General features: G+C 41.5%; 1 long non-coding RNA gene across 1 annotated transcript; it reads right to left on the reverse strand.

Annotated features, from left to right (window-relative positions):
* Nucleotides 1-3,840: 3,840 nt before the first annotated feature.
* Nucleotides 3,841-6,419, reverse strand: LOC147510692 (uncharacterized). Its single transcript, XR_015216850.1, has 2 exons — nucleotides 6,002-6,419; nucleotides 3,841-4,071 (listed from the first exon to the last, which is right to left on the reverse strand). It is a non-coding gene; the product is annotated as an uncharacterized LOC147510692 (long non-coding RNA).
* Nucleotides 6,420-11,988: the final 5,569 nt, after the last annotated feature.

Genomic DNA, 11,988 nt, shown 5'->3' on the forward strand with positions numbered 1-11,988 from the left:
TGAGCTGATTGCGAAGTCGGTCATTGCAAGGTACAGCCCTAGTGTTTCTCCTTCTTCTGGTTTGGATAGGATGGGTGGAGTTGATAAATAGGCTTTCAGGTCGGTGAAGGCTTTGTGGCACTCGTCTGTCCAAGCGAAAGTTGCTCCCTTTTTGAGTATTTGCAGGAATGGTCTGCATTTGTCAGATGCTCTTGAGATGAACCTGTTGAAGGCTGAAACCATGCCAGATAACTTGTAGATTTGTTGCTTTGTGGTTGGTTCTGGCATTTCAAGGAGATCTCGTATCTGTTCTGGATTTGCTTTAATGCATCTTTGTGAGACGAGGTAACCTAAGAATTTCCCTGAGGCTACTCCAAATACGCATTTGACTGGGTTGAGCTTCATCTTGTTTTGGCGAAGTCGTTCAAAAGCCTATTGTAGGTGGGAGATGTGATCACCTGCCTTTTCGCTTTTGACCACCATGTCGTCTATGTAGACTTCTATAGTGTTTCCTAACAAGTCTTTGAACATTTTGGTGACAAGTCTTTGGTAGGTCGCTCCTGCGTTCTTCAAGCCGAAAGGTAGGACATTGTAGCAGAACGTACCTTGCTCCGTTATGAAGGACGTCTTTTCTTGATCTTCCTCTGCTAGTGGTATTTGGTTGTACCCACTGTATGCGTCCATGAATGACAAAAGCTCATGGCCACAAGTTTGATATACCAATATGTCGATTCTTGGTAGGGGGAAGATGTCCTTTGGGCAGTGCTTGTTGACGTTGGTGAAATCTATGCAGAGTCGTACCTAACCGTTATTCTTTGGAACGGCTACTATGTTAGCAAGCTAGGTCGGGTACTCGACTTCTCTGATGAATCCCACGTTTTTGAGCTTTTCTATCTCTTCATTGATGGCTTTTTGAAACTTAAGTGCTAGCTTCCTAGGTCGTTGTTTGATAGGCTTGATGGTTGGATCTACATTTAACTTGTGGCAAGCGACCTGAGGGTTGATTCCTGGCATATCGATATACGACCAAGCAAAAACATCTTTATTGAGAGATAAGGTGGGATAGCTTTAGGATTATTGGTGTCCATAACACCTCCATCATTGCGTGCAACCATTGTATCAATCTCGTCTAGTATTCTTGTGAGTCGGTTGTTAAACCTTGTCCACTGTTGTGTTCTTACCGGACGATGATATGGACGACGGGGCATACACTAGAAAATGCTATGCGAAGATGATGAAAAACTATCCTACTATGCTTGAATGCAATTAAACTAATATGCAACTATTCTAAATTATACTAATATGCAAAACTACTTTCCTTCAACTGGGTTGGGCTTTGCAGCTAGTATCTCGCCCATTGTCTAAAACTGTATCTTCTAGGGTTATAGTGAATCACTTGGATTGCTTAAGTACCACGGCCCACAGATGATAGTCCATTTGTCAAGCTTCAGACAAGAAACACTAGAGTTTGATGTTTCGCTATGTTGGCTTACAACTTCAATTATTGAAAAGGTCCTAAATGCAATTATACTAGAAAGCAATAAAACTAAACTATGATGCAACTATACTAAGAATGAAATAAAAAGAATGAACATTCGACTAACCTGGATGGTAGATCTTGTTTTCGAGATGTCATTCAAGCTTCTTTCTTTCTTAAAAGGATGGATGATGCAGCTAAAATTACCTCAAGATCCAAAATTCTAATCTTGAAAGAAAATGTTAAACATAAACAACTTAAACCGGTAGCGGCGCCATTTGACCTTGACTCTTTTGTGTGTGAGATGGTATATGGATGATGTAGATAGATGATGGCCGTTGAACAAAATAGAAGCGTATCAAAACCTAATTATCCCTCAATAAGTAAAGGATGAGTAGGGTATCGTTCCACTTTTAAGTGTATGTTTATATGGAGGACAGGACTGGAAAGGGGGTTGAGGGATTAAAAACTATGATTATAGATATTGTAGATTCTAATGCTAAACTAAACTAAACTAACTAAACTATTGAGAATTTATAAGAGAGGGAATTCAAGATATTAGAATCCACCAATACTATTGATTCAATGACCTTTTGCTTCATGGTTGTTCTCACAAGTAGACTACAATTAAGCGAGTGTCGATGCCCTTTTGGACGAAACATTGTTAACAATTAACTCTACTTAAGGTTGTTCCTATGTTTATGCTATTAATATCTTCTTTCCTTTTATGTAAGCTCGGGCAGCCATTCAATGTATTACCGAGAGCAACATTAAGGAGTACTTCCTAATAGGGTTGCCATTCAATGAATCACCACTTAAGGCAAATACAAAGAATACTTCCCCTATGCAGCCACTCCCTGAGCTACCCCTTCTAAGGCAACACAAAGAATACTTCCCTAACTCTAAAGAACTATACTACTAGAAGAAAAGTAAAGAACACTAGCATGATATTAATATTGCAAAACATAAACCCTATTCTATACTTCCATCCCCTGGTGTGGGCAATGAAACTAATAACTAAAAATATAAAGAACTAACCTGATTGAAGAACACCATGAACCAGAAGAATTATTAAATCTTAAGCACCGGCTTCATCTCCTCCCTTGAAGGAGAAGATTAGCCTTCCATAAAGAAGGAAGAACACGAAGAACGAGAAGAAGAAGAATCGAAGAACATAAGACTAGAAAGACTAATTTATTAAGACTCGGCTAGTTAAAACCGAATATTTTATTATTAATCTCTCTCTGCCTTAAGTTCTGGAGACAAGAATATAAGTGAATTGGAAAATTACATGAGGCACTTAGGTCCTCTATTTATAGAGGTTACAATGAGTTCTAGAAGCATTCCAAACCGCTATTTGTTTCCTAATACAAATCAACTTCTTTCAGAGTCCAACTTAGTCTCCAAAACTGAGAAGGAATTGGCTACAGTGTCGTTCCATGCGTCTGGACCCACGATCTATGCCTCTCGTACGCGAGCAATGCGTCTGGACGCGTGATCCATGCATCCCAGACGCAGAAGTCTATTTTGTCTCTTCTGCTCTATCTTTCTATCCTCTTTTGTGGGATTTGGTCCAAGTAACGAATTCTTTGGGCTTGGGCTTCCAAATAGGCTTTAAAATAGGTCCAAGTCGCATCTTTAATAACTTCAATTCCTTGGCCTTCTCCATGATTGTCCACGGGCTTCCCATGTGATCTTTAATGCTCCGAATTGCTTCGTTTTATCCCTTTTTCTCTAATATTCTACTAAATTCTCTTTTTCACCTGTAGAATCATAAAACATAACTAACAAGCACTGTTAGTCCACTAATATGGCTAAATAAGAGGCATAATCGAGGGTTAAATTGCACTTTTTGAGCACTTATCACATGTGTTGGGTCCCTCACCTCGTGAAGTATTGGAAACTGGTTTCGTTTTGGAAACCAATTGGTGTTGCTTATTGGACTTAGGTTTCTAATTCTCTTAGGAAACCAAATTGGAACTTGGGAGTCTATAAATACTCTCATATGTTAGTATAACACAGAAGTAAGAGAAAACCAATTTTGAGAGCAACCAAAATTGAGATAAAACCCACCATTGCAAAGAGATAAAACTTGTAAGGAGAGAGATTTGTAGAAGAGAGATCTAGTAAGTGTTGGAGAGACTTGTGAGGAGTGATTGTAATCTTCCTTCCTAATCTTATAAAGGATTTGTGCGCTCTTGTGGATTAGGTATCATTGGCCGAATCACGTTACATCTTGTGTCACACCCCGAATTTCGATAAATCAGATAATATAAATGATATCCGACTCCTCGATATCCGAGATGTGACACCAACCTCAAAACCCAATCTATATCATAACCCTTAATGAATAATAACACATGAGGAAAACAAATATAATAAAATACTCAAAACAATCCACTCATCATTATGAATACTTGTGATCAGAATTAAGTTACAAACTTCTTCACTTAATAATAATACGGAAAAATAAATTAAACATATATCCCCAACAAATTTCCACTACATCTCTGAGGAAAAATGAAACAACATCTTATTGAAAATAAATGCTAACATCAATCACGAACAACCCGCCACCTTCTCGAACATCAGCTAACCCTGTCCAGGCTGATCGACTATGTTCATATAAGAACACACCCGATTAGCAAACATGCAAATCGGGTCAACATTATAAATAATGTTGGTATGAGTAGCCTTAGAAAACCATATAGATATACATAAAATTTCATTCTTTACATGGCAGGTAGTTCCTCCATCGAGGCGCCTTAGCTTAAGGTAGTTAGTTCCTTCATAAAGGCACCTTAACTTCTAACTGTGAGTAAATAAGTTATGGCATCCTAATACTTACCGTTATGCATGCTCTATCGCAGAGTGGGTCCTCTCTGCAAGAATAATTAGTTTAACCCACTCTCCTGCAAGCAATTTGTGATAATCATAGCATAAATTGAAACTTAACTTGCTAACCACACCGAAGGAAAAAAAATAACATATCAGTAACATTTATCAAGTGTCCTTAGTAACACGTCGTCTCTATGTTTTACCTAGTTTTCCTGGCTACCACAATCGCTACCCAACACCGAACATGTACATCCACATGCCTCCCCTTACATAATGAACCACCTCGTGCGTAACTACTACTCGGGAGCGGGATTTGACAACAGTAAATCCTCACACGGAAGCAATTATGTAAGTAATGCCACTATTCGGTATAAAATATTGCGCATCATCGTTCTATTTTGCGAACGGAATAATCAAGCCACTATTCGGCTGCGCCAGAAGGGCCGCCCGAAGGCCATTCAGATTAACTGAAACGCCAGAAGGGCCAAATCACATGAGTTGTGGTAGCTAGGTTCTAGGATTTTCGTTACGTAGTTTATTCAAGGGTATATATATACACCGTAAAATCTCTCTATCTTCACATGCCAATATTTACACAAGATCAATGTCAAATCTATATTAGATACTGACAAACAAGTTTATACAAGAGTCGCCCACATCCTATCATCGGATGGGTCCATAAATTCCATCTATAACATTTTTGAAAAAAGTCAACAGGTCAACAGTCAATCCAACAGTCAACGGTCCTAACCGGTGGTCCTTCCACCCGGTCCTCATCCAAACCCATATTTAAAAAGAGTTCAAACCCTGGTCCTAAGCGACTAGCTAAACTGACCCGGTTTAACCCGGCCCATAACTGACTTGGCCCAACTTGAACTTATCTAGACTCAACGGATCTTAGAACAGGGAGAATACTATCCGGTCCACTTAACATTCTATGGACCGCCCACACAAACCTGGTAAACCGGCCCAACTAATTAGTCTTAAGTCCAAAAACTACACAGCGACCTGGAGCACTGGATCGCTCTCACGGTCATCCCTTCCGCAGCAACAGCCGCTCCTTCCAGCCACCCCCAAAAACCTTCACACACCACCCAATTCGATCTAAGTTTAAAATGGGTGGGTGAAAACCCAGCGACTTTACTTCACCACTCAACCACCAATTTTCAGTTTTACAACCCTCCAAAATTTGTTAGATCCGACCACCATCATCGTTCTTGGGAGTTTTGAACCCCCACAAACTCTCTACCACCACCATACCTCATTCCAACAACCCTCAATACACCAAAACAGTTCAAACACCTAAATAAAAACAAAACAATCAAAATTACTTAGTAACTCAAGAATGGCGAAATGGCGTTTTTTAGGCATGAGGAGGAGGTTAGGGCTCAAGCGCCTCCCTTCACCACCACCTAATGGTGTAGGTAGTACTAACAACTCTTCAGCAGATCTAACATGTACAGGAAAAATCCATGGTTGTTGTAACAAAAACGGCATGAAAAGTAATAGAACGGTGGTTCTTGAAGAAACTAAAAATGTGGTCTCGTGGTTCAGGTCTAGATCAGAAACAATCAAGAATAACCACTCACAATAAGAATAATCTTTGCAGAGAAAAAGAGCAGACAATGAAGGATGAACAAAACATGGTTTTTAAAGTCCAGTTACTGTGTCTATATACGGGAAAACCGAAAAAGATAAACTACTCACTTTATGTGTTAACAGCAACAGAAAATATCGACGAAAATAATGAAAGATCCAATCCCAGCTAGCTCGCGAAATCCGTGTTCTTCTCCACTATTGGCTTGTGTGTGTTGTGTGAGGTTTTTCCAGAAAAACAAGTTCCTACGAAGACACCCTATATTCTCCTTAACTTCCAAATTACTACATAATCTTATATCCTAACTATGGAAATATTATTTCTATTAAAAGGATTATATATATGTTACTTAGGTTAATACCTTGTTTCCTTTTTATTTAAAGCTTTTCCAAAAATGAAAGATACACTATCCATATTCAAAAATTCAAATGCTAGTTTCCTATATTAACATTATTCGAAATTTCTATTTAGTATTCCCTCCTTAACTATTTGGTATTCCATATGCTCGCACGTTGACAAGAAAATACAGTCAAATACAGAAAATATTAATTATAGTTACGCAAATAATGTAAATATAAAATAGGGGTCTTACCACGTAATGTAAATACAGTCAAATATAGTTACATTATAGTTACGCAAATAATGTAAATACAGTCAAATACACACCTTAAAGGGATCTCGTCCCGAGATTCAGCAGTAGAGGACACTAAGCGAATAACTCTGGATGCGCGATTCTAACCTTGTCCTCTAACTCCCACGTAACATCCTTCTCATCTTCACTCCATTGCACCTTCACCAAGTTCACTTGTCGCGCGCCGGGTTGTTTCACGCCACGGTCCACGATGGTGATAGGTTTCACCGAAAGTGTGTCAAATCGTCATTAATCTCGATCTCGACTCGCTCAACAATCTGTGTCGGGTCTTTCACACACTTCCGAAGCATGGAAATATGGAAAGCATCATGCACCGAGGATAAAGTAGCAGGCAACGTGAGCTGATATGCCACCCTGCCAACACGAGCAACAATCTCAAACGGTCCAATAAATCTAGGGCTCAACTTGCCCTTTTTCCCAAACCTCATCACACCACGCATAGGGGACACCTTCAAAAATGCAAAATCCCCCACTTCAAACTCAACTCCCTTCCTCTTCCGATCAGCGTAGCTCTTCTGTCGACTCTGAGCTGTCTTAATCCGTTCTCGTATCACCCTAACATTCTCTGCAGTCTCCCTAACAATGTCCGGACCAAGTAAGACACCATCACCCACCTCGGCCCAACATGCCGGTGATCTACAGGGCCTCCCATAAAGGGCCTCGAAAGGTGCCATGCCAATACTAGAGTGAAAACTATTATTATACGCAAACTCAACCAAAGGAATGTGTTCCTCCCAACTGCCTCCAAAATCAAGGACACATGCCCGCAACATGTCCTCCAATATCTGATTCACCCGCTCTGTTTGTCCGTCTGTCTGAGGGTGATATGCTGTGCTCAAGTTTAGCTTCGTGCCCATAGCACGCTGGAAGCTCCCCCAAAACTCTGATGCAAAAAGGGGATCTCTATCAGAGACAATGGAAACAGGTACGCCATGGAGTCTCACAACCTCTCGAATGTACTTCACTGCCAAACTATCAGTGTTTCGCCGTACTCCAATCGGAATAAAGTGAGCAGATTTCGTCAATCGATCCACAATAACCCAGATAGACTCATTTCCCTGCCGGGACTTAGGTAATCCATCCACGAAGTCCATTGAGATTTGTTCCCATTTCCACGTGGGAATCTCCAAAGGTTGCAACAAACCTGAAGGCCTTTGATGCTCTGCCTTCACCTGCCGACATGTGAAACAATGAGACACATACTCTCCCACATCTCTTCATACCTTCCCACCGAAAGTCCTCTTCAAGTCATGATACATCTTCGTACCCCGGGATGGATAGTGAACCGAGACCTATGAGCCTCATTCAATATCTCTCTTCAACTCAACATTATTCGAACACAAAGTCTATTCCGGACTCTCAAAGCACCATCGAATCGACCAACTGGTAGGGCAATCATCCGTAAGATCCACCACTAAGTCACCCAAACGCCGCACGTACCAAAGAAAGATCACACATCTGTAGGTTCAAAACCTTACTCACTAAGGAAGGCTGGACAGTCAAACTACCAACAAAAGCTCTAGCCGTCCCCGACTCAACATGCAAATCTACTGAAGCTAAAATCTCGAGTGACTTCCACTCTTGCACCATAAGTGAAGTCATCACATTGTGTTGCCTACTCAAAGCATCAGCTACCACATTTCCCTTACCAGGATGATAAAGAATCTCAAAGTCATAACTACTAATGTACTCCATCCACCTCTGTTGTCTCATGTTCAACTCCTTCTATGAGTACAAATACTTCAAGCTTTTTTGTGATCGTGGTACAACTCAAACCTCTCCCCATATAGGTAGTGTAAGCCATACATTCAAAGCAAATACCACTGCCGCCAGCTCCAAATCATGCGTAGGGTATCGCCTCTCATGGAGTTTCAATTGTCTAGATGCGTAAGAAACCACCTTCTGGTCCTGCATCAAAACACATCCCAAACCCGTACCGCTAGCATCAGTAAAAACCACCAACTTCCCACCTCTAATAGGAATAACTAAGATCGGCGCTGTAGTCAATCTTTGTTTCAACTCTTGGAATGCTCGTTCACAATCATCATTCCACAAGAACTTAATATTCTTCCGAGTCAACTGTGTCATCGGTGCAGCAATAAGAGAAAACTTCTCTATGAACCTCCTATAATACCCGGCCAATCCTAAGAAACTCCTCACTTCAGTGGCATTAGTAGGTTGCTTCCACTCCTTAACCGCTACAACCTTCTCAGGATCTACTGCTATCCCCTTACTCGATATCACATGCCCTAGAAATCTGACTTCAGCCACCCAAAAATGGCACTTGCTGAACTTTGCATATAATTGCTGCTCCCTAAGAATCTGTAACACTAACCGCAGATGCTCCTTGTGCTCCTCAACACTCTTGGAGTACACGAGAATGTCGTCAATGAAAATAATAACGAACCTGTCAAAATACGGATGGAACACCCGATTCATCAAGTCCATAAAGAATGCAGGTGCATTAGTCAGTCCAAATGGCATAACAGGAAACTCGTACAACCCATAACGAGTACAAAAAGCTGTGAGAGAAATACTTTGCTCTTCCACACTCATCTGATAATACCCAGTCCTCAAGTCAAACTGCGAGAATATCACTGCCCCTTTTAGTTGATCTAGGAGGTCATCTATCCTGGGCAATGGGTACTTGTTCTTGATCGTCGCCTTGTTCAGCTCCCTATAGTCAATGCACATCCTCAAGGTACCATCCTTCTTGGACCGCGAAGATAGTGGTGCGATACGGCGAAGTTACTCGGACGTATAAACCTAGTTCATACACACCTTAAAAGGTTTATACTTATATCAACACATAATAATAAATAATAAGCACACAGCACACCACAACAAAAGCCAAACACAAACAACAAGGCTTACCCTTTCTGCAACAACTCCTCAAGTTGAACTTTCATCTCATCAATTTGCTTTGGCCACCAGAGGCGTATCGACTTGAAATTGGAGATGTCCCTGGTAGCAAGTCTATCCGAAACTCTACCTCTCGCTTAGGCGGCAGTCCAGGGATCTCCTGAAAAACGTCGGTATAATCGCGCACTACTTCCACCGCACTAATGTCCTTTTCCGGTATTTCCACCGAATACAGGAAACTAGACATCACCGAATCTCCCCGAGTACCACACTCATAAGTGGCAAATGGTAATCCCGGGCTACTAAAAGAAATGGACCTCGCAGCACAATCTAAAGTAGCATAGTTCTTACTTAACCAATCCATTCCTAATATGAAGTGAAAACCTTCAAACCCCAAAACTACTGTGTCTACTATGAACTCCACGACCCATAAGAGAGATCTCAAAGCCCTTACAGTAATCATACAAAGTCACTGAACCTCCTAATGGTGTTTCAACACGTAAAGGTTTAGGGAGTGGGGTGGTTCTAACATTTTCTTTTTCAACAAGCTGACGAGAAATGAAAGAATGAGATGCACCAGTGTCAAATAGAACTCTAAGACTGTTATGAGGTGTAGCAAAAGTACCTGCTACATTTCCCTGTCCTGCAACAGCTGCGAAGGCACGAGCTGGTGGTGCAGGTCCCTGTCGTCCCTGCTCTGCCCTAAATCCCTGTGGGCAGGTACTAGCACGGTGTCCCAGTCGTCCGCATCTATAGCAACTGCCTGCAATTGGGGCGATAATTCTCGGACCCGGAAGAGCTGCCATCTGGGGCCTAAACTGTCCATTCTGCTGTGGTTGACCGTGGTAACCTTGTCTCTGATTGCCATTTCCCGGTCGATTCTGATATTGATTCCGCGCTGGGCGATTCTCGACATCGATTTCCCCTGCCTCACGGAAACCATTTCCCTTCTGGGGTCTCGGCTGGATCTGTTGAGGTCCCCTGTTTCCCTGACCATACGGCCCAGGTCTGTACCGGTCCCCACCATGACCACGATGTGGTCCAGAATGTCTGGAATCACTAGCTCCTCCTTTACCCTTTGTCCCGGATTTCACGAAACTCCTTGTTCTCGCTCCTCATACATCAAAGCAAGATCCAAAACTCTGTAAAAGTGTCCTTGCCGAAAAGGAAGTAATGACTCGACAAGTAAGGGTTCATCCCTTGATAAACTTTCTATTCTTCTTCTCGTGGGTATCCACCAAATAAGTAGCAAACCTTGACAACTCATTGAATTGGGTAACATATCGCTCAACCGGTTGCCGACTTCGCTCGCTTGAGCTGCTGAAACTCTTTCGCTTCGTTTCCCTCACCTGGGGAATAAACCTAGCCTCGAACTTCTCCCGAACTCGGTCAAGACATCGACAAGATCAACATGTGGAAGAATAGACATCCACTTAACCGGTCTGCATCATCCAACCGGGATGGGCAGCCAACTCCTCGCTTCAACCTCTATCGATCCATGCTTTTGAAAATCATCTCATGAAGCTTTAAGCCAAGCTTCGCTACAAAGAGGCCAAGGGTTTCGGTTGAACCTCTTACCACCCAAGTTGGCAAAGTCCTTATTACGCTTTAGCAAACGGATCATTATGATTCCCTCGGATTAGTTCAGACCTACCAGGCAGGAGCCGAAGTCAACTGGTCCCCTCATTATCCGACAGAGCGTTTCCCTCTGGGTTCAAAGACCATTGCTAGCTCGTGGTTTCAACCATGATCTACAGGTTCAAACAAAACTCCTATTAATACTCACGTAAAACCCCAAAACACTCAACACTATAACCTATAATCCACATCCGAGGATCACTTAGACATTTCCAATCTAAGCTAACCAAATGCTCGATATTAAATCGGTTACACCCCGAATTTCGATAAATCAGATAATATAAATGATATCCGACTCCTCGATATCCGAGATGTGACACCAACCTCAAAACCCAATCTATATCATAACCCTTAATGAATAATAACACATGCGGAAAACAAATATAATAAAATACTCAAAACAATCCACTCATCATTATGAATACTTGTGATCAGAATTAAGTTACAAACTTCTTCACTTAATAATAATACGGAAAAATAAATTAAACATATATCCCCAACAAATTTCCACTACATCTCTCGAGGAAAAATGAAACAACATCTTATTGAAAATAAATGCTAACATCAATCACTTAACAGCCCCGGCCACCTTCTCGAACATCCTAACCCCCGCCCAGCCGATCGACTATGTTCATATAAGAACACACCCGATTAGCAAACATGCAAATCGGGTCAACATTATAAATAATGTTGGTATGAGTAGCCTTAGAAAACCATATAGATATACATAAAATTTCATTCTTTACATGGCGGTAGTTCCTCCATCCATCGGTAGTTTTAGCTTAAGGTAGTTAGTTCCTTCATAAAGGCACCTTAACTTCTAACCGCGGAGTAAATAAGTTATGGCATCCTAATACTTACCGTTATGCATGCTCTATCGCAGAGTGGGTCCTCTCTGCAAGAATAATTAGTTTAACCCACTCTCCGCAAGCAATTTGTGATAAT

Source organism: Coptis chinensis, chromosome 3 (assembly GCF_015680905.1).
Source record: "Coptis chinensis isolate HL-2020 chromosome 3, ASM1568090v1, whole genome shotgun sequence".
NCBI classification, from domain to species: Eukaryota; Viridiplantae; Streptophyta; class Magnoliopsida; order Ranunculales; family Ranunculaceae; genus Coptis; species Coptis chinensis.